The following is a 24,321-nucleotide window of genomic DNA, read 5'->3' on the forward strand; positions in this document are numbered from 1 at the left end:
GTTCCATTCTGAGAGCCCATTTGAAAATGGTCATAGACCAAGTAGAGCACATTCCCAGTGGGGAGGCTGATGAGGATTTAGAGGTGACAATCACACCCTTGTCTTCTCAGATTTCAGATTCACCTGAGAAACACACAAAGAAGTCAGGTAGATAGAAATCCAAATGTCAGCTTTTTCAGAAAGAACTTGAACTGTGGTTAAACAGACATGCGAATCCGGTCCCCCAACCCAAACACTAAGTGTAGCTGCCAGAACCACAGGCCTCTGCCTAGAAGGGGTTGAGCCTGCCGGGTAAGCTCAGCACAGGCAGGGAGAAGGTCATAGTCTGCAGGCAGGTGGGTCTGCTACCAACGCTGTGTGGACTCAGCCAGGAACGCTCAGCGACGTCTCCTAGATTAAACAATCAGGCTGCCAGCCAATGTGACTCTAATTCTTCTCAGAGAAACATAAAACCAGGGAATGAAGTCCTTGTCCCTAGCAGTGGCTCGAATTCTAACTGACGTATCAATGAAACCAAAGGGTGAAATGATGTGATGGTTAATTTTATGCATCACCTTGGCTGGACAGTGGTGCCCAGTCATTTGGTCAAATACCAGTCTAGATGTTGCTGTGAAGATATTTTTTAGATGTGATTACAATTTAAATCAGCAGACTCTGAGTAAAGTCAATTACCTCCAGAATATGGGTGGGCCTCATCCAATCAGTTGAAGGCCTTAAGAGCAAAGACTGAGGTCTCCTGAAGAAGAAATTCACCTCAAAGCTGCAACACCAACTCTTACCTGAATTTCCAGCCTGCCTTACAGACTGCAGCCTCTCTGGTTCCCACAACTGCATGACCCAATTCTTTCTCTCTCTTCCTCCCTCTCCCCCCACCCCACCTCTCTCTCTCTCTCTCCTGCCCCACGGTGCGTGTGTGTGTGTGTGTGTGTGTGTGTGTGTGTGTGTGTGTGTGTATTTTACTGGTTCTGTTTCTCTGGAGAACACTGCTAATACAGTGTTGAATCTGCTGAAAGGTTAAAGTGATGGCCATGAAAGCCATGTTCAAGTTTTTGATGGGTTCCCATAGGATAAGGTATTGGGTTTATTCAACATGTCCCATCAGTGTGGATTATCTGAGTTGCCTGAGCATCTGAAATGGTTTAAATAGTGCCTGATGGCCCTTGTCAGTGGTGCTATAGAAAAGATGCTCATATTATGAAAAAGCTAAATCAGACGGCTGGCTGCTAGGGGTACTTCAAACTATTTTGAGGACAGTGACATTACCTTATGCTTCTGTTAATTAATTATAATGCAAATTTCTCCCCATTTTAACATTTGTGAGGTTCTCTTACGTCTATTAATTTACTAGTTTTCCCATAGTGCCTAGCACATAACTAGGCAATTATTATGGAATTGAGTCGAGACGGTAATAATGGCAAATTAAGAACCAACTTTCAACTTTAACCTGTATTTCTCTATTTTCTTCACTATGCTTTGTCCCTATGTATTTCTTTTAAAGCACTAGCTTTTTATGAACAGCATATTGGTAATGTTCTATTATTACTTGGTTATTTAATTATAAATTAAAATGCATAGCTCATAGGATTTCTGACCAGAAATTAAGCAAGAAATTAAAATATACAAACGAGAAAATAAACTAATTTGGAAATAACACTTCTCTGAAATCAATTATATTATTTTCATAGGGAACACAATTGGAAGCAGATCTCTGTCTGTTGAATTCATCCAAAAGAATAAAAGAGTTATTGGAATACAAAAAGTACTGTCTCTTCAAATGTTAATGAACACCAGCTTTATCATTTATAGAGAAGAGGGTTTTGCTTTTACTTTTCCGCTTCCAGTGAAACATATTACTGCCTCCTGCCCGGGAAAGGGCCATCGTCTTATTTGTTTATTTATTTAATTTATTTATTTAACTTCTTTATTAGAGTATAACTGCTTTACAATGGTGTGCCAGTTTCTGCTTTATAACAAAGTGAATCAACGATACATATACATATGTCTCCATATCTCTTCCCTCTTGCATCTCGCTCCTTCCCACCCTCCCTATCCCACCTCTCTAGGTGGTCAAAAAACACCGAGCTGATCTCCCTGTGCTATGCGGCTGCTTCCCACTAGCTATCTATTTTACATGTGGTAGTGTATATATGTCCATGCCACTGTCTAACTTTGTCCCAGCTTACCCTTTCCCCTCCCCGTATCCTCAAGTCCATTCCCTAGTAGGTCTGCAACTTTATTCCCATCTTGCCCCTAGGTTCTTCTGACCATTTTCTTTTCTTTTTTTTTTTTAGATTCCATATATATGTATTAGCACACGGTATTTGTTTTTCTCTTTCTGACTTACTTCACTCTGCATGACAGACTCTAGGTCCATCCACCTCACTACAAATAACTCTGTTTCATTCCTTTTCATGGCTGAGTAATATTCCATTGTATATATGTGCCATATTTTCTTTATCCATTCATCTGTTGATGGACACTTAGGTTGCTTCCATGTCCTGGCTATTGTAAATAGAGCTGCAGTGAACATTGTGGTACATGACTCTTTTTGAATTATGGTTTTCTCAGGGTATATGCCCAGTAGTGGGATTGCTGGGTCATATGGTAGTTCTATTTTTGGTTTTTTAAGGAACCTCCATACTGTTCTCCATAGTGGCTGTATCAATTTACATTCCCACCAACAGTGCAAGAGAGTTCCCTTTTCTCCATACCCTCTCCAGCATTTATTGTTTATAGATCGTTTGATGATGGCCATTCTGACTGGTTGATATCTCATTGTAGTTTTGATTTGCATTTCTCTAATGTTTAATGATGTTGAGCATTCTTTCATGTGTTTGTTGACAATCTGTATATCTTCTTTGGAGAAATGCCTATTTAGGTCTTCTGTCCATTTTTGTATTGGGTTGGGTTTTTTTTGGTATTGAGCTGCATGAGTTGCTTGTATGTTTTAGAGATTAGTCCTTTGTCAGTTGCTTCATTTGCAAATATTTTCTTCCATTCTGAGGGTTGTCTTTTCGTCTTGCTTATGGTTTCCTTTGCTGTGCAAAAGCTTTTAAGTTTCATTAGGTCCCATTTGTTTATTTTTGTTTTTATTTCCGTTTCTCTAGGAGGTGGGTCAAAAAGGATCTTGCTGTGACCTATGTCATAGAGTGTTCTGCCTATGTTTTCCTCTAAGAGTTTTATGGTATCTGGCCTTACAATTAGGTTTTTTAAAAGCCATTTTGAGTTTATTTTTGTGTATGGTGTTACGGAGTGTTCTAACTTCATTCTTTTACATGTAGCTGTCCAGTTGTCCCAGAACCACTTATTGAAGAGGCTGTCTTTTCTCCACTGTATATTGTTGCCTCCTTTATCAAAGATAAGGTGACCATATGTGCGTGGGTTTATCTCTGGGCTTTCTATCCTGTTCCATGGATCTATATTTCTGTTTTTGTGCCAGTACCATACTGTCTTGATTACTGTAGCTTTGTAGTAGAGTCTGAAGTCAGGGAGCCTGATTCTTCCAGCTCTGTTTTTCTTTCTCAAGATTGCTTTGGCTATTCAGTGTCTTTTGTGTTTCCATACAAATTGTGAAATTTTTTGTTCTAGTTCTGTGAAAACTGCCAGTGGTAGTTTGATAGGGATTGCATTGAATCTGTAGATTGCTTTGGGTAATAGAGTCATTTTCACAATGCTGATTCTTCCAATCCAAGAACATGGCATATCTCTCCAACTATTTGTATCATCTTTAATTTCTTTCATCAGTGTCTTATAGTTTTCTATGTACAGGTCTTTTGTCTCCTTAGGTAGGTTTATTCCTAGATATTTTATTCTAGTCGCAAATGGGAGTGTTTTCTTAATTTCACTTTCAGATTTTTCAATCATTAGTGTATAGGAATGCCAGAGATTTCTGTGCATTAATTTTGTATACTGATACTTTACCAAATTCATTGATTAGGTCTAGTAGTTTTCTGGTAGCATCTTTAGGATTCTCTATGTATAGTATCAAGTCATCTGCAAAGAGTGACAGCTTTACTTCTTCCTTTCCAATTTGGATTCCTTTTATTTCTTTTTCTTCTCTGATTGCTGTGGCTAAAAATTCCAAAACTATGTTGAATAATAGTGGTGAGAGTGGGCAAACTTGTCTTGTTCCTGGTCTTAGTGGAAATGTTTTCAGTTTTTCAACACTGAGGACGATGTTGGCTGTGGGTTTGTCATATATGGCCTTTTTAATGTTGAGGAAAGTTCCCTCTATGCCTATTTCTGGAGGGTTTTTATCATAAATGGGTGTTGAATTTTGTTGAAAGCTTTCTCTGCATCTATTATCATATGGTTTTTCTCCTTCAATTTATTAATATGGTGTATCACGTTGACTGATTTGCATATATTGAAGAATCCATGCATTCCTGGGATAAACCCCAATTGGTCATAATGTATGATCCTTTTAATGTGCTGTTGGATTCTGTTTGCTAGTATTTTGTTGAGGATTTTTGCATCTATGTTCATCAATGATATTGGCCTCTAGTTCTCCTTCTTTGTGACATCTTTGTCTGGTTTTGGTATCAGAGTGATGGTGGCCTCGTAGAATGAGTTTGGGAGTGTTCCTCCCTCTGCTATATTTTGGAAGAGTTTGAGAAGGATAGGTGTTAGCTATTCTCTAAATGTTTGACAGAATTTGCCTGAGATCCCATCTGTTCCTGGGCTTTTGTTTGTTGGAAGATTTTTAATCACAGTTTCAATTTCAGTGCTTGTGACTGGTCTGCTCATATTGTCTATTTCTTCCTGGTTCAGTCTCAGAAGGTTGTGCATTTCTAAGAATTTGTCCATTTCTTCCAGGTTGTCCATTTTATTGCCATATAGCTTCTTGTAGTAATCTCTCATGATCCTTTTTATTTCTGCAGTGTCAGTTGTTACTTGTCCATTTTCATTTCTAATTCTATTGATTTGAGTCTTCTCCCTTTTTTTCTTGATGAGTCTGGCTAATGGTTTATCAATTTTGTTTATCTTCTCAAAGAACCAGCTTTTAGTTTTATTGATCTTTGCTGTCATTTCCTTCATTTCTTTTTCATTTATTTCTGATCTGATCTTTATGATTTCTTTCCTTCTGCTAACTTTGGGGTATTTTTGTTCTTCTTTCTCTAATTGCTTTAGGTGTAAGGTTAGGTTGTTTATTTGAGATGTTTCTTGTTTGTAAAGGTAGGCTTGTATAGGTATATACTTCCCTCTTAGAACTGCTTTTGCTCTGTCCCATAGGTTTTTTTTTTTTTTTGCGGTACGCAGACCTCTCACTATTGTAGCCTCTCTCATTGCGGAGCACAGGCTCCGGATGGACGGTCTCAGTAGCCATGGCTCACGGGCCCAGCCGCTCCACGGCATGTGGGATCTTCCCGGACCGGGGCACGAACCCATGTACCCTGCGTCGGCAGGTGGACTCTCAACCACTGCGCCACCAGGGAAGTCCTGTCCCACAGGTTTTGGGTCGTTGTTTTTCATTGTTATTTGTTTCTAGGTAATTTTTGATTTCCTCTTTGATTTCTTCAGTGATCTCTTGGTTATTAAGTAGTGTGTTGTTTAGCCTCCATGTGTTTGTATTTCTTACAGATTTTTTCCGTAATTGATATCTAGTCTCATAGTGTTGTGGTCAGAAAATATACTTCATACGATTTCAATTTTCTCTAAATTTACCAAGGCTTGATTTGTGACCCAAGATATGATCTATCTGGGAGAATGTTCCATGAGGACTTGAGAAGAATGTGTATTCTGTTGTTTTTGGATGGAATGTCCTATAAATATCAATTAAGTCCATCTTGTTTAATGTATCATTTACAGCTTGTGTTTCCTTATTTATTTTCATTTTGGATGATCTGTCCATTGGTGAAAGTGGGGTGTTAATGTCCCCTACTATGATGTGCTACTGTCGAATTACCCTTTTATGGCTGTTAGTAATTGCCTTATGTATTGAGGTGCTCCTATGTTGGGTGCATAAATACTTACAATTGTTATATCTTCTTGGATTGATCCCTTGATCATTATGTAGTGCCCTTCTTTGTCTCTTGTAATAGTCTTTGTTTTAATGTCTATTTTGTTTGATATGAGAATTGCTACTCCAGCTTTCTTTTGATTTTCATTTGCATGGAATATCTTTTTCCATTCCCTCACTTTCAGTCTGTATGTGTCCCTAGGTGTGAAGTGGGTCTCTTGTAGATAGCATATATACGGGTTTGTTTTTGTATCCATTCAGCCAGTCTATGTCTTTTGGTTGGAGCATTTAATCCATTTACATTTAAGATAATTATCAATATGTATGTTCCTATTACCATTTTCTTAATTGTTTTGGGTTTATTATTGTAGGTCTTTTCCTTCTCTTGTGTTTCCTGCCTAGAGAAGTTCCTTTAGCATTTGTTGTAAAGCTGGTTTGGTGGTGCTGAATTCTCTTAGCTTTTGCTTGTCTCTAAAGATTTTAATTTCTCTGTCAAATCTGAATGAGATCCTTGCTGGGTAGACTGATCTTGGTTGTAGGTTTTTCTTTTTCATCACTTTAAATATGTCCTGCCACTCCCTTCTTGCTTCCAGAGTTTCTGCTGAAAGATCAGCTGTTAACCTTATGGGGATTCCCTTATGTGTTACTTGTTGTTTTTCCCTTGTTGCTTTTAATATTTGTTCTTTGTATTTAAATTTTGATAGTTTGATTAATATGTTTCTTGGCGTGTTTCTCCTTGGATTTATCCTGTGTGGGACTCTCTGTGCTTCCTGGACTTGATTGACTATTTCCTTTCCCATATTAGGGAAGTTTTCAACTATAATCTCTTCAAGTATTTTCTCAGTCCGTTTCTTTTGCTCTTCTTCTTCTGGAACCCCTAATTCGAATGTTGGTGCATTTAATGTTGTCCCAGAGGTCTCTGAGACTGTCCTCAGTTCTTTTCATTCTTTTTTCTTTATTCTGCTCTGCATTAGTTATTTCCACTATTTTATCTTCCAGGTCACTTATCTGTTCTTCTGCCTCAGTTATTCTGCTATTGATCCCTTCTAGAGAATTTTAAATTTCATTTATTGTTTTGTTCATCGTTGCTTGTTTCATCTTTAGTTCTTCTAAGTCCTTGTTAAACGTTTCTTGTATTTTCTCCATTCTATTTCCAAGATTTTGGATCACCTTTACTATCATTATTCTGAATTCTTTTTCAGGTAGATTGCCTATTTCCTCTTCATTTGTTAGGTCTGGTGGGTGTTTGCCTTGCTCCTTCATCTGCTGTGTGTTTCTCTGTCTTCTCACTTGGCTTATCTTATGGTGTTTGGGGTCTCCTTTTCGCAGGCTGCAGGTTCGTAGTTTTTGGTGTTTGTCCCCAGTGGCTAAGGTTGGTTCAGTGGGTTGTGTAGGCTTCCTGGTGGAGGGTACTAGTGCCTGTGTTCTGGTGGATGAGGCTGGATCTTGTCTTTCTGGTGGGCAGGTCCACGTCTGGTGGTGTGTTTTGGGGTGTCTGTGGCCTTATTATGATTTTAGGCAGCCTCTGTGCTAATGGATGGGGTTGTGTTCCTGTCTTGCTAGTTGTGTGGCATAGGGTGTCCAGCACTGTAGCTTGCTGGTCGTCGAGTGGAGCTGGGTTTTGGTGTTGAGATGGAGATCTCTGGGAGATTTTCGCCGTTTGATATTACATGAAGCTGGGAGGTCACTTGTGGACCAGTGTCCTGAACTTGGCTCTCCCACCTCAGTGGCACAGCCCTGATGCCTGGCTGGAGCACCGAGAGCCTGTCCTCCACATGGCTCAGAATAAAAGGGAGAAAAAAGAGAGAGAAAGAAGAAGATAAAATAAAATAAAATAAAGTAAAATAAAATAAAAATTTTAAAATAAAAAATAATTATTGAGAAAAAATTTTTTTAATAAGTAATAAAAAAAAAGGACAGACAGAACCCTAGAACAAATGGTAAAAGCAAAGCTATAGAGAGAAAATCACACACAGAAGCATACACATACACACTCACAAGAAGAGAAAAAGGGGAGAAAAAATGTATATCTTTGTTCCCAAAGTCCACCTCCTCAATTTGGGATGATTCGTTGTCTATTCATGTATTCCACAGATGCAGGGTACATCAAGTTGATTGTGGAGATTTAATCCGCTGCTTCTGAGGCTGCTGGGAGAGATTTCCCTTTCTCTTTTTTGTTCGCGTAGCTTCCGGGGTTCAGCTTTGGATTTGGCCCCGCCTCTGCGTGTAGGTTGCCTGAGGGCGTCTGTTCTTCGCTCAGACAGGACGGGGTTAAAGGAGCCGCTGACTCGGGAGCTCTGGCTCATCAGGCTGGGTGGGGGGTGGGGTGGGGGTGGAGGGAGGGGCACGGAGTGCGGGGCGGGCCTGCGGGGGAAGCGGCGGCGTGACGTTGCACCAGCCTGAGGCGTGCCGTGCGTTCTCCCGGGGAAGTTGTCCGTGGGTCACGGGACCCTGGCGGTGGCTGGCTGCAGAGGCTCCCCGGAAGGGGGGTGTGGATAGTGACCTGTGCTCGCACACAGGCTTCTTGGTGGCGGCAGCAGCAGCCTTAGCGTCCCATGCCGCCATGTTAGCCGCGGCTCACGCCCGTCTCTGGAGCTCCTATTAAGTAGCTCTCTTAATCCCCTCTCCTCGAGCACCAGGAAACAAAGAGGCAAGAAAAAGTCTCTTGCCCCTTCGGCAGCTCCAGACCTTTTCCCGGACTCCCTGCCGGCTAGCCCGGGGCGCACTAACCCCTTCAGGCTGTGTTCTCGCCGCCAACCGCAGTCCTTTCCCTGGAATCCGACCGAAGCCCAAGCCTCAACTCGCAGCCCCACCTGCCCCGGCGGGGGAGCAGACAAGCCTCTTCCAGCTGGTGAGTACTGGTCAGCACTGATCCTCTGTGCGGGAATGTCTCCGCTTTGCCCTCCGCACCCCTGTTGCTGCGCTCTCCTCCGCCGCTCCGAAGCTTCCCGCCTCCGCCACCCGCAGTCTCCGCCCGCGAAGGGGCTCCCTAGTGTGTGGCAGCCTTTCCTCCTTCATAGCTCCCTCCCACTGGTGCAGGTCCCGTCCCTATTCTTTGTCTCTGTTTTTTCGTTTTTCTTTTGCCCTACCCAAGCAAGGAGTTTCTTGCCTTTTGGGAGGTCTGAGGTCTTGTGCCAGTTTTCAGTAGGTGTTCTGTAGGAGCTGTTCCACAGGTAGATATATTTCTGATTTATCTGTGGGGAGGAAGGTGATCTCCGCGTCTTACTCTTCCGCCACCTTGAAGCTTCTCCAGGGCCATGGTCTTGAACCTGAGATTTGAGACCATATAAATAGCTGATCTGGAAATTTCAAGGCAGTTTCATCCCCTTCCCTTTAGCATGGCTTCATGCCCTCCCCTCTTCTCCTTGAATGATCCTGTCAATGTTCTCGGTTTTGCCACTGTTGATACAGCCACTCTGTCCTGCCTCACTGGTTAAATTTGCACTCTCTAAGGACCAGAGGAGTCCTTTTGGAGCTCTGACATCCATCCCTTTTAAGATGACTTTGCAGGGCAGGAGGTATCATAGGAAGTCAGAGGCTGAGCGTATTAGCAAGACTTGCCCTTGCTACTTCATGTTGAAGATAACTCTAGCAAACTCTAGCATAGCACTGAGGCGACAGATACCATCTCTTCAGAAGGGGTGTTCAGCCCTGTGGCATTGTGAAGCCATGCCTGCTGGAGCGAACGTTCTCTCAGACCCAGACCTTTACAGCAGAGGTGTGTCCAGGTGTGGTCCCTGGACCCGCAGCATCGGCATCACTTGGGAACTTGTCAGAAATGCACTTTGTCAGGCCCCACCCCAGAATCTCTGGGGAAAGGGCCCAGCAATCTGTTGAATAAACTTTCAGGGGATTCTGGTGCACACTCCAGTTTGAGAGCTACTGGTGTATAGCACTTCAGTTCCTCACAAAACCAGGTAAGTCTATATTTGGGGTTTTCAAAATAAGACCCAAATCACATTTTTGTGGAGTATTTCCTCTGAAGAAGGCTCTGGTCACGTCAAAACACAGTGAATGTGTGTATATTTGTGTGTGTGTGTGTGATTTGGGGATAGGAATGATAATAGGGAAGGCCCCATTCAGAGAGCTCTGGGATCCTGACTGCAGTGACCCCATGAATAGGGAGGGCAGAGGTAATTTCTCAGGACCGTCTTCATCCGTTTGTAGGCCTGGATTCCTGGAATATCTTCCCTCTAGATCCGTAGAGCAGGGATGGCCCAGCCTGGGCCTCGGCACAGTATAGCCTCAGGGTGTCCGGGCTGAGGGCAAGATGGGGTGGCCTGTTTGGCTGAGACTGGAGGTACTGGTATTCTCCTGCCTGCTTCCTATCAGGGAGGACGGGGCTGAGTCTGGAGGCCTGAGCATGAGTCCCAGACCCGCTTCTATCGGATGTGAGACCTGCAGCAAGTCCCATCTTCTCTGGGCCATCTGTGGGAGAACTGGTCAGATTGTGGTCACTTGGGGGTCATGATGGCGTTGACCACACAGGCCTCCTCTCTCCCCATTACCACCTGTTGTGCATTGAGGACTTTAGCAGAAGATATCTTCTCACCAAGGACCTCTCCTACCAGAAAAAAATGTTTATAAATTGAGTGATTTCTAGGTTCACTTTCGGCTCTAAAAATCAACAGGCAGGCCTAGGCTCGGTGTCCTAACTTTGAAGCACCCCGTGGTGATGGGGTTTATACATGACTTCAAAGGTCTGGAGGCTTCCTCCAAAGATTTTTCTGGTGGTGGGCTTAGCAACTCTAGTTTTTTTCCCCTTAATCTGTTTTTTTTAATAAAGAATAAATGCCCCTAAGTACAATTGCAACCAGATTACTAGACTCTCAATTTAAACATTACCAAAAGCTATAATTTAGAAATTCTTTTATCTATCCCAAGCTAATAGCAGATTTGCATTATATTGTTTTCATCTGTTTCCTTAGCCCCCTCCCTTTCGGTCACTGTCTCTGGAATACGTGTGGGCTTGCTTAATTTTAGTGCTGAATGTGGGATGTGGAAGAGGTTACTCTTAATTATGTTATTTATTTATTGAAATAAATAATTTTTATTTATAAATAAAATTTTAATTTTATTTATAAATATTTTATTTATAATTTTATTTATAAATAAATAAATATTATTTATCTATTGAAATTTATGGAAATGTAATATTTTTATATGGACCTTCTGTGCTACAGAAGCAGTATGCTGTCTTGTGAGGACTTTGCAGAAGGGTTGCAGAGGCAAGGAACTGGGTGAAATAGGATCTAAAGCAATCTAGGAGTGGTGTATTCCTCAGCATCTCCAGACCAACTTTTCAAAGATTTCCGTCAACATGAAACATTCACCCTGGCCTGGTAGCCAACCAGTTCAGTGCTGTTTTTCTCCAGCTCAATGAACCAGTTCAGCCTCTTCCAAAACAATCACCACAGGGCCTAACAAAGATTCTCCTCCTAGGGAGATTAATGCATTGAATTGGGTTGAGTTGATGGGGCATTTTTCCTCTTGTTGGCCTGGTGATTACAATCCTGTCTCTTAAACTGCACCAGGTCAAACGAACCCCAGCCCACATGTCTTTGAGAAAGATATAATGTAAAGAATAAAAAATAAATCGGTAAAGAATAGAAAATAAATCCTTGGTCAGGCTATGACCAAGAAGAAAAAAATATTCCACCTCATCAAATTTCTCACTTTGTCCACAAAATTATCAACCTTGACTTTCTCTATATTTCTTTGTGCCTGCTGGTACGTCAGGAATCGGAGGTCCCCAGCTTTGGGTGGGGTCCTAGGGCCCAGACACCATTTGCTGCTCTGTTATGAGAACAGGATGGGCTGCATGATTTGTAGGGGTCAGCGCCAAATGAAAACATGAGGCTCTATGTTGAAAAATTATTACAGATTTCAAGAAGGCGACCACAGAGCTTTAAACTGAGCACGGGGCCCTTTGGAACTTGGGGCCCTGTGTAACCTTTGTGCAGCCTCTCCCTTCCTGGCCCGAGTCAGTTAGGTTTGTCTCAGAGGTTTGCACTCAATTCTCCCAGCTCAGTTAATTGCTCCCCTCCTTCCACATTTGCTCCACATTTGAGACTATCTGTAAGCAGCGTGTATATTGTAGTGCCACGTAAATCACACCGCTATTGAGTCCTCAAAGGCCTGACGCAGGGCGTCAAAGGAGACGCACCTCGAGGCTTCCCCATCAAGGCTGCTCTGCTTCCTTTGAGCAGAACCTTAACTTCATCTCCAACTATGGACTTTTCTCTCTCTCTCTGAGTCTGACAAAATCCTTTGTAATTCTTCTTCAGCGCTCCGGGCCGTTTTCTGTTTTTCGCTTTTTCAAATCACTGTTATTAAAGCCTGCCAAATGCCTTAGATCTTCCTCTCCTTGTCTTTACTGTAAATACTTTCCTTACTCTGCCGCAGCAGTAGTATAGCTTTTCATAGTAGCAAAAACTCTACAGCTATCTGGTTTTCTTTATCCCTCTGTTCTCAAAGAATTCCAAGTCTCGCTCTACTGGTGTTTATGTAATTGTTCTAATAAGATGATCTTTTTTGAAAGGAAGCCTGATACCTATCCATAGTCTCCTCTGAAAGGTTATTGGCCATCCCCACTCCCAGTGGCATTACCTGTTTCTTTTTTTTTTTTTAACATCTTTATTGGAGTATAATTGCTTTACAATGGTGTGTTAGTTTCTGCTTTATAACAAAGTGAATCAGCCATACATATACATATATGCCCATATCTCCTCCCTCTTGCGTCTCCCTCCCACCCTCCTTATCCCACCCCTCTAGGTGGTCACAAAGCACCAAGCTGATCTCCCTGTGCTATGCGGCTGCTTTCCACTAGCTACCTATTTTACATTTGGTAGGGTATATATGTCCATGCCACTCTCTCACTTCGTCCCAGCTTACCCTTCCTCCACCCCATGTCCTCAAGTCCATTCTCTACGTCTGCGTCTTTATTCTTGTCCTGCCCCTAGGTTCTTCGTGACCTTTTTTTTTTTTTAGATTCCACATATATGTGTTAGCATACAGCATTTGTTTTTCTCTTTCTGACTTACTTCACTCTGACCTGTTTCTGAACATACCCAAAAAGATTGATTTTGTGATGTTCTAAGCCGGAACTCACAGTTGGCCTGGTGATAACTTGGATCCAAACGGGAGCATTTGGAAATTGCTGCCTCTAAACCAAAGAGCTACCTACCCTGCAAAGTGAGAGGCACTTTTACAGATGATTCCTGCCAAGGGTCATTGCCACCAGGCAATGAAGTTCACGGACATTAGCGAAAGGGTACTTTAATTAAAATAATTCATAAATCAGGTTCGGGACTTCCGAATGACCTCACCCAGGAAAAGTTGACAGACGCACTGAAGGTGAAAGCACAATCACAGGACAGTGCGGACCGCTGCTCTGGGTTCTGTTCAGGGTAGCCACTTGGCTGGGGGTTTGTATGGGGGGACGGGCGGTACACCTGGAGTTTCCATTTCAGTAAGTGGGGCCTTGATTCCTCTTGCTGACAGAGTGTGGTAATGGCCGCAGTCCTAGGCAGAAGAATCAGAAGACCTGGTCTATTCCTTCAGTACTTTCTTTGACCATTAATTCCTATGTGACTTCGGCCAGATCACCGGGCCACTGATTTCCACTTTTTCCATATGGTAATTGTGCATGTACAAATGTTTGAAAGAAAGTATTTGCCCTTCCAATGTGAACTTTCCCCTCTAGATCTTACTGGATTTTTCACTTACTTGTTTTCTCTTTTGAAGTACAGAGTCACAGCTTTGAATATTTTCTCAATGTGTAAGCAGATGTGGACTTGGCTTTTGGATATATGGCTTCTTCAAAAAGAAGTCCCCTCGAAGCCTCCAGGGGTGTGTTCTTAATCTGTTAACCCTCCCCTACTGTGTTGCGATTCTGGTATAAGGATGTGTAGCCAGCACCTTGATTTATTTTTCTGGTTGAGTGTGCTTCTTCTCTTTCTCAAGATGCTTTAGGGGTGGGCCTGTGTGCTTAATTGTAAAAGTAAACTGATGGATTTGAGGCCAGGGGACTTTTCGGTAGATTGTTTTCTCATTAATTGTGATTCAACTTCTGATAACAACAATGCTGTTATTCTTCCTCTTGGTGAAATGATATTGGAGGGAAATAGCCCTCTCTGCCTTGCTGTAGGTCAACGAGCAGCCTCCTACCGTCTCTCCTCCACACCTCCCCAGAACATCAGTGCTCTTTACAACCTGCCCAGCAGAGCTCCTTCTGCCAGACTGGCCTTCATCCCATCGTGCCACCAAATACATTTTGCTAAAGTGGGGCAGTTTTACCTTGTTTCACCAGAAAATCTTGATCTCAAAGCTTCAGAGCTTTCCATCCTTCCCATGTTAGTCTACATACATGTTCTCTGGGGTGCCACAGGTCATCAGATTCTTCCTCATAGACTCTTTCCACTTTATAACAATGTTCCCTGCTGTCTTCCTTGACGTCTCTTTCTTAAGCTCTTTTCCGACGTATCAAAATCTTCACTTCCTGGAAGCAAGGATTGCATAGTGAGAAGAGCATGCATGGGATCTGGAGCTTTTAGGTTCCAGTTTTACCTGCTTTTGCAACATACAAGCTGTGAAAATTTGATCTCCCTGGCTCAGTTTCTGTAATTGCAAATGGGAATAATAAATGGCAGATTTCTCACAGAGAGGTCCTGAGGGTTACTTGAGATAATACTTGTGAAAGTTGCGTTGGGCTATTTGGGCGTGTTTACTATCACTATTACTTCCCTGTGTTGTTTGTATTCTAATTTTTACTTTGATAGATTTTCCCAATCTGTGCAAATAATACATAGCCTATTTGTAGTTTAATTTTAATTATTGGTTACCAAAACATGTACTGACTTTTTTTTGACATTAATTGTTGGTACCAAGCCAGGTTTTGACCTTTTTTTTTTTTTACCCAAGGAATTTAGAGTTGAAAATAAAAGGAAAAATTATAAGGAAGAGATTAAGTACAGTTCAAGTCCAAAAGTATGCTAATTAACACATCTGTTTGCCTTTGGAACATCTGGGAAAGCGACTACATAGTAATTCTCTTAAAAATGGTTTATTTAAACGTGTGGAAAATTCAGGTGTGTGATTTTAATTGCACAATTAATTATTGGTGAGGTTCTCTTATTTCTTCATAGTAATCAACCTAATAAAATATGCACTGTAGTCCAAATTATGGCACAGAAGAAAGTCTATAAATATAACATCAGTTTTTTGGTTTTTTTTTTTTTTTTTGCGGTAAGCAGGCCTCTCACTGTTGTGGCCTCTCCCGTTGTGGAGCACAGGCTCCAGACGCGCAGGCTCAGCGGCCATGGCTCACGGGCCCAGCCACCCCGCGGCATGTGGGATCTTCCCGGACCGGGGCCCAAACCCGTGTTCCCTGCATCGGCAGGCGGGCTCCCAACCACTGCGCCACCAGGGAAGCCCCAGTTTTTATATTTATCTTGAAAGTCTGTTTCAACAATTGTTTTTGATGTTAACTAGATTTTCCCCTTTTCTTTTTTCCTTTCCTTCCTTCCTTCCTTTCTTCCTTCCTCTCCCCCTTTCTCCCACTCTCTCTCCCTCCCTTCCTTCCTTCCTCCCTTCCTTCCTTCCTTCCCTCCCTCCCTCCCTCCTTCCTTCCTTCCTTCTTTTTTTCTTCCTTCTTTTCACTTATGTAAAGAGAACTAATGTTATAGGGAAGAAATAATGTTATAGGGAAGAAATTAATCTAAAAGCATATATGCTGTGAAAAGATGAAAACAAAGGAATGGACAGCAATGGCTAATTTGAGCTCTGTCTATGAATTAATCAGGTAAACAGAAAAAAAAAAGGTTGCTGCTATTGTATATCTATGTGTGTGTATGTTTGTTTATAAGCCATCTGATACAATCATACCCACAGAAGACTTCATTTCTTTTGATAATTTGTTGATTCTCTTTGTAATTATTTCTTATCATTTTAGATTAGCTATTTTGTTCCTGACTTTTACCAGATTTGACTGGACTTATCAATTTTCAGTTAGTAAAATGAGCTTGGTGCAGTCTTGTGAGTGGTAAATGTCGTCACCGAGAAAGAACTATTTGAAAGTCACATCTTCCCATCTTCCAATGTAGCTGGTACCTGCAGTGTTCTCCATTAGTCTCTCCTTTGGGTGAAGACTTCAGAGGTTTCTGGTAAAATGCAAATATGCTCTTGGGAGGAGTACATCATAAAAAATGTATTTACTGATTATTAATTATTTAACTTGATTGGGGATTTAGCAGCAAAAGAATGGGACCCAAATCCAGTGAGTGTGGGGCTACAGGAAGCTCAGGAGGTAGGGATATGGCCTGCCAGTTAGAGCAGTTCGTTTGCCTTTGGTTTGGGGATATCTGGAGCCCTGTGTATCTCTCTGGGGACCGGTTCTGACAGGGCAGAGCACCAAAGACCAGCCTCACCCTTCACAATGTAGGTTAGAATGATGCTAAAGTGAGTAAGCGCATCTATTCGAGTCATGGCTGGAAGAGGTGTGTCGTTTTAAGGCAAGGGTTTGGAACCGTGCAGTCCCACCTCCCTTGCGGATTAGCTGCATAACCTGAACAGTTACTTAACATCTCTGAGCTTGTTTTCTCATTTGTCAGATGTAGATGGTAGTATCTATTTTTTGGGTTGCAATGATGACTAAAGGGGATAATGTTTATAAAGTACTAAATATCCAGCCTGTACTCAATAAGCATGAAGAAACTGTTAGTCTGTGTTTATCTATGTGAGTATCTATAGCGATATCTCATTCTGTGTCTCTTAATATGCCTTCAGTTGTACGTAACAGAAAAATCTAATTCAAACTTAACCATAAAGACTTAAGCCAAAAAGGGACTTACTTGACTCACCCAAATGGAAAGCAAGTGGGCAGACCTTTAGGTTGGTGTGTTTCAGTGGTTTTAGGAGTATCACCAAGGCCCATTTAAATTTCCTTCTCTCCATCCTTCCTTTCTGGTGTTAACTTTACCCCAAGGCAAGCATCTCTTTGTGGTTGGAAAATGGCCACAAACACTTCCTGGATCTACCTGTTTCCACCTCCAGGAAGCCTCCTAAAAGAGTGAGAAACCTCTTTTTCCAGAGTTCTCTCTGTCTTTGTGATCCAAATTGGTCCATAACCATCCCAGACCCGAAACCTGTGAGCGGGAGAAAGGATTATATTAGTGAATTTAGGCCTGAGTCACAAGCTCCAGCTTGATGTCAGCTTTGTCCAATACTTAGGAGTTGTAAAGGGGAGATGCAGATATCCAAGAAAGGGGACATGGACACATGTCACATGACACAACCACAGTGTCAGTTACAGTGTCTTCATTATTTCGCCTGTAGACTAATTCGGAGGGGTAGGAGGTCTCAGAGATCCTACTTTGAGAGGCTTTGTTATCACATATCTTGTTAAGAGCGGAACCTAGGTGTCCTAATACTACACTGCATCTCCTCCCACTATACTGCTCTATCCCTTTGGATCTTCCTGCTGTGCCACTTTCTAATTTTACATCTGGGAAAACTGAGCAGCAGAGACTTCAAGGGACTCCTTAAAAGTCACACAGCTAGGGCTTTCCTGGTGGCGCAGTGGTTGAGAGTCCGCCTGCTAATGCAAGGGACACGGGTTCGTGCTCCGGTCCAGGAAGATCCCACATGCTGCAGAGCGGCTAGGCCCGTGAGCCGTGGCCGCTGAGCCTGCGCGTCCGGAGCCTGTGGTCCGCAATAGGAGAGGCCACAACAGTACGAGGCCCACGTACCGGAAAAAAAAAAAAAAAAAGTCACACAACTAGTGAAAGGCAGTCCCAGAACTGAAATTTCCTCCTTGGCCTCCTCAGTGCATTTTACATCATTCAAAGCACCAGTGGACAATCCAGTTACTAGGAATCTTGTAAAAGAAATGGTTGCTGTCATGAGCCTGAATTTTTATTGTTAACAATGACAAATTCCTAGAAGCAACTTAAAGACCCACCAAAGGGGAAATGCATTATATTTGTAAAATTAAAAACAGTGATGTAGATCTATAAGTGATGGGAAGCTTTAAATATTTACCCACCAAGCTACAGGTCATGGGAAGAAAGCTATGATTAGAGGAACATGGTATTACGCCCCTACTTACGTGTGTCTGCGTGAGTGTGACACACTTAATATATACACACTTAAATTTCTTTAAGAATATTGAAGAAATTTTAGATTCTAGTTGCCTTGGGGAGGGAGATTGGGGATCTGATTGAGACAAAGACATTTTCACTAATTGATATTTTTTAGTAATTGATTTTTAAAAGCTGTCATATATACTACATTTTGACTTTGAAATATGACTTACAAAAAAGATTCCTTGGTTCCAGAACTTGGGTATCAATTCACGTTCTATTATCTCTCAGCATTGTGATCTTAGCCAAGGCCCTTCATTTTTCTGAGCCTCAGTTTCCTCCTTTGTGAAATGAAGATGATGATGTTTGTCATACAAGATTATGTAGATTAACTGAAAAGTAAAGGTCCATGGAAGTGCTTTCTAAGCTCTCAAGGGCCACCCAATTGCTAGTAAATTTCTGTGTTGCAGCATTTTTCTTGATGATAATTTCCTTTTGCTTCCCCGGCCCCGCCCCCCATCCCTGCCTTCCTAGGCCTTAGCCTCAGGGAGGATGCCTTTGGCATTGAAGTGTAAATAATCTCTTTAGAGTTTCTGGCCAGCGGGAAGCACTGACTGGGAAGAGAGATGTAGGAATTCAGGAATCAGGGAAGGTCTAAACTGGAGTCTATCAGCCTTTGTTCACAACTTGATGAGCATTTTAATTATGGCAGCAGGACTTGGTTTTTCTGTATCCTGGCACAATTGTTCAGTTGGGATTCAGAAATCCTCACTTTATTTTCACCTGTAGAAAAGATGGAAAAGTCTGACTCCAATTCATTTATTTGTTCAACCAGGAGTTTCTGAGCACAGACCGTGTGCTAGGCACTGGGTGATCAGGACAGTTCTCCTGCCCCCTGGAGTTTACAGTAGAGCAGACTCACCAAATATTGTACACAGTAATCAGCATTTATTTATTTATTTTTTTTGCGGTACGTGGGCCTCTCACTGTTGCGGCCTCTCCCGTTGCGGAGCACAGCCTCCGGACGCGCAGGCTCAGCGGCCATGGCTCACGGGCCCAGCCGCTCCGCGGCATGTGGGATCTTCCCGGACCGGGGCACGAACCTGTGTCCCCTGTATCGGCAGGCGGACTTTCAACCACTGCACCACCAGGGAAGCCCCAGCATTTATTTTAAATAGAGGATAAACATAACACATATCCAATAACTGCTATGACTACAGTTACAATAATACCCATGAACGCCTTTCTAGTTCTTTATTGCTAATACAAAGACAAAGCACCCACCTGCCTAGAGTTTGTATATACTCATGCACCCATCCTGGACATATTTTCCGAAGGGCAGAAATGGTGGGAGCCGTTAGGAGCCAGAGATGTGTGGGTTTTCCAAGGGTTTCATCATGCCCTCCAACTTGGGTCTTTAAGTTTGATCCTTGGCAAATCCAGGCAGGAGCCAAGGGCAATGAAAGTTAATGGGAGAAGCAGAACGAGTCCGCCTGCCGATGCAGGGGACACGGGTTCGTGCCCCGGTCTGGGAGGATCCCGCATGCCGCGGAGCGGCTGGGCCCGTGAGCCATGGCCGCTGAGCCTGCGCGTCCGGAGCCTGTGCTGTAGCGGGAGAGGCCACAGCAGTGAGAGGCCCGCGTACCGCAAAAAAAAAAGACCATGGTTCATATGCAGCAGCAGCTTCCTTTGCTGGCAAACCCTCCCCCGCCCTTCCCTACTCACAACAGCGCTTCACATTACAGCATTACAGAGCTCGAATTCAAATAATTCAGGTTTGAAAAAAGAAACCAAAAAAAAAAAAAAAAAGAAACCTCTTGTTAGAACACAGACATCGTTGACAATTAGCCAGAATTCCAAGGAGGAAAAAAGGGAGGCCCCGGCAAGGTAAACACATTTGTGTTTATATAGCGTGTGATGTGTTTTGAAGTCTTCCCCAAGGAGAAAGGCCCTCTCTCCTACTTCAAAAGCCATTTTCATGTTTTTGAAATTACTAGAAATTATGGGCTAAACCCCCTTCACACGTAATTTATTTCACCCAGTATCTCATATTTTGTGATAACATGCAAATACCATATGTCGCACTTTCTCTTTATGGATGGAGGCGGGAAGGAGGGAGAACTGGCAGAATTATCACTAGGCACTGCAAAACCTTCCATTGAAATCCACATTTGCCATGGTGACGTTTACTGGTTATGGCAGAGCTGATCAAGTGCAGATTTTCCTGCTGCTGAGGCTAAATTGCAAGCTGCTCATAATGCTGTCAGATGCTGCCAGTTCTCAGCCAAAGAGAACCTCAGGAAGGCTTCCCTCCGTCCCTGTTCTCTGTGGCAACAGAGCCCCCATGGCACCGTTGGTCCATGCTCTACCATATTTGAACTCTATTGACCGCACGCAGCACTTTCCTGGAATAAATGCATCTCCCATCATATCCTGGGTTCCAAATATTCAAACCGGAAATCCTAATGTATTCCCAGGGCCTTTCATTTTTATTTTTCCCAACAGGTATTTATTTTCTTAAACGAAATGGTCAATATTTAGGAGTATATATTATTCATAAGACTGAGAGAAAACAAATCACATCTTATATTTTACTATTCTATTTCATCTGAGGCAAAATGTTTTATGCCAGACCAAGGGAGACAAAAACACAAAGCCATTATTCAACTCCTAGCTGCTTCCATCACTTCTGTGGCAACAATGGTGAAAAGATGTGATTTTACCAGCAAACAGGAAGAAAAGGCTTGAACACACCTTGGAAGCATGTTTAAGAAGTTGATTAATGTTTCATGCTGAGCCTTACACCTGCAGTTCAAGCAAAACCCAGCTTGGCTGCCCCGAAGAGTCTGGTTTATTAGGTATCAAGGAGTCGCAAGAAGCCACGTAATTAAAACAGGAATTAACTAGAAAAGGAAAGTGCCACCTGAGTTTTGAGAGGCTGTCAATTTTATTTCCATTACAGCTCTCCTCTTGGACTCTTTTTTTTTCCCTTTTTGCTTGATAAGAAAACAGTGAATACATACCCATGGCGTACATCTATGTTTTTTAATGTATTAAAACATGTACGAATGGCTACTTCTTATGGAAAGTTATTACATGTTTCAGGTTTTCTAGATCACCTTCTTCCTGGGAGAAACATTCTAGAAAGGCGCTGCCCAGTGGCGTAGTCTTCAGCCCCATGTGGCTATGGAGGACTTGAACTAGGGCTAGTCTGAATTCAGATGTGTTGTACGTATAAAGTACACATCAGATTTCGAAGATGTAGTACAGAAAAATGTAACCTATCTCAGTGATACCTTTAATATTCATTACTTGTTGAATGATATTATTTTGGGTGTATTGAGTTGTATAAAATATTTTATTTTTAGTTTTTGTGTTGCCGTGCAGTTGACTTACAATGTGTGTTAGTTCCTGGTGTACAGCACAGTGACTCAGTTACACATATATACATATCTATTCTTTTTCATATTCTTTTCCATTATAATTTATTACAGGATATTGAATATAGTTCCTTGTGCTATACAGTAGGACCTTGTTGTTTATCTATTTTATATATAGTAGTCTGAATATATTATTGCTTAATTTCACCTGTCGCTTTTTACTTTTCTGAGAGTGGCTACTAGAAAATTTAGAATGACATACGTGGCTCACAGGATATTTATATGGGCAGCACTGTTCTGGAGTGTTGTGCTCCCCACTGAACTGTGCAAGGGTGCACTGGGCATACTTTTTCTTGTCCTTTCCGCCATCCCCAGGGCTGCGAGGGCCGGCTGGAATGGAGACGTGGGACCTCTTGGTGGCAGTGTGCATGGGTGCTAGAGCCCGTTATTCAGGCACGTGTTTGTGATTGCCGAATTGTTCAACTCAGTAGGGGCTTCCCTGGTGGCGCAGTGGTTGAGAGGCCGCCTGCCGATGCAGGGGACACGGGTTCGTGCCCCGTCCGGGAAGATCCCACATGTTGCGGAGTGGCTGGGCCCGTGAGCCCTGGCCACTGAGCCTGCGCGTCCGGAGCCTGTGCTCCGCAACGGGAGAGGCTGCAACAGTGAGAGGCCCGCGTACTGCAAAAAAAAAAATATATATATATATATATATATATCTCAATAAAAAGCTCGAAGGGAGATGTCTGAGCAGCACAAATGGAACTTCAAGGGTCCTTTCTTCTCTGACTGCTCCTTGGCCGACAGAGGTTCAAACGCAACATGAAATGTGTTAACACCAGTACAAGGAGTGCTAGAAACTTCAGATGAAGGTCCTGAAAGCCACTTCAAAACCAACACGTGCCTTAATTTGTGAATTAAAGTGCTGATAAAACAATCTTTTGAAAAAGGTCAATCCATTCTGTAGACATCCATCATCTCACATTATTACATCTCTCTGAACCATATCCTCTGAGGGTAATAAAGAGGATTTGTAATAAAGACAGAATTATATAACAGTTTTGAAGGTGGCTAGGGAAGGAGGCTTTTTGGTACTTTATATCAGAAATAGGCAAAAATTTAAAATACCTTATTAGCCTTCCTCTTTTCCCTTTTAATGATTTTTCTGTGTAGCAGAGATACACAGTTTGAAATGCAGCATCTTATTTCTCTGTTAATAATAAAGTAGTGACACACCTATTGATGAAAACTGCCCGAGGAAGTTAAAGAGACTGAAACCACCTTTCTTTGGGCAGAGGGAGAAAAAATCGGGTCCCTTCCTAGCCTAACTCTTTTCCCACCTCTGCTGCAGTTTTTTTTAAGTTGCATCTGTTACAAGGTAAGGATCTCTGGAATCTTACAGTTCAGAACAGAAATATGTTGGTGCGTAATTTTGGAAGTGAGCCTGAGGTACCCAGAGCAGATGACACACGGGGCTTAGGTCCTGATTCAACTACAAGTCAGCGGGGCACCCCGGGACCATCTGCGTTCTATAAATTACAGTAACGCTGGCACATGTGGCTTGTAAATCACCAGCGAACAGGCTTCACCTTGTGACACACGACATGAACCCTGTTGTATATTCCAATAAACTCCCATAAACCATCGGATATAAACTTCGGATTATGTTTCTTTAGGGGTTGGAATACTTCGATTTTCTTTGCTGGTCTGATTCCTCTTCAACGTGTGAATTGAATACACACAGCGCGTTCCCTTCTCTTTCCCCTATACTAGGCATTTTGCTGTTTTTCAAGACCAGAATTTTACTTAGTGGGCTGACATGTGCAATTTGGTGAACTTCAAAGAACCAATCTTTTTTTCTTTCGCCTTCTTTAATAAACTTGTTTCTTTCAACACGACTGTGAATGTCAAAGTCTTGTGGTTACTACACAAGGAAAATACGATTTATAAACAGCAAATTAATGGCCAAACTGTCAGTAACCCACTTCACTGAATATAAATAAACTTGTATCATAAAGGGTCATATCGTTAATATGGCTTTGCTGGGCTTCTGGCAACCTACACGGCTGCTTTCTACAATAGGTTTTTTGTGTGCAGGAACGGGAGGAGGAAGAAAAATTGGAGTGGAGATGGCATTCAGTTCCATTTATGGCTCATCCATAAATGGTTCCAAGCAACTGTGTTTGGTCAAAACACACTTATCCTATTCGTAGAGTTCTTCATCTTTAGAAATGCTTTCTGAGGACTCACTACTTAAGGCTCGTGATAGCTGACTTGCTGGCCCACAGGTCAAAAAAAGTGGCAGAGAAATACTCAAACATGAGTTCTTCACAAGACACCAAGCTTTACTGCTATTAGGAAAGATGGTGAATATTTTCCCCTTCTCCTCTTTATACTTTTAAAACAGTAACACCAACAAAAAATGAAAAGTAGATGTTTTCATGATGAAAATACTTTGTCTCTTAAAAAAGTTCTTCCACTTCAGTATCTTTGCTGTAATATTAAATTATTCCTTTTACATTGCTTTTTATAGATGTTCAAGTATAAAAAAAAGAGATCATTACTATTTTGTGTGGAATTTAAACTGAATGTAAAATAATTCCAAAAATTCAATCACTTCTTAAGGAGCTAGAGGATGAGATAATTCAGTCTTTTATAAAAAAATTTAATTTAATATTTTTATACATCAGGTTCTTATTAGTTACCTATTTTATACATATTAGTGTATACATGTCAATCCCAATCTCCCAATTCATCACACGACCACCACCCTCCCACTTTCCCCCCCTTGGTGTCCATACGTTTGTTCTCTACACCTGTGTCTCTATTTCTGCCTTGCAAACTGGTTCATTTGTACCATTTTTCTAGATTCCACATATATGCGTTAATATACAATATTTGTTTT

The sequence above is a fragment of the Phocoena sinus genome, chromosome 13 (genome assembly GCF_008692025.1).
Source record: "Phocoena sinus isolate mPhoSin1 chromosome 13, mPhoSin1.pri, whole genome shotgun sequence".
In the NCBI taxonomy this organism is placed as follows: domain Eukaryota; kingdom Metazoa; phylum Chordata; class Mammalia; order Artiodactyla; family Phocoenidae; genus Phocoena; species Phocoena sinus.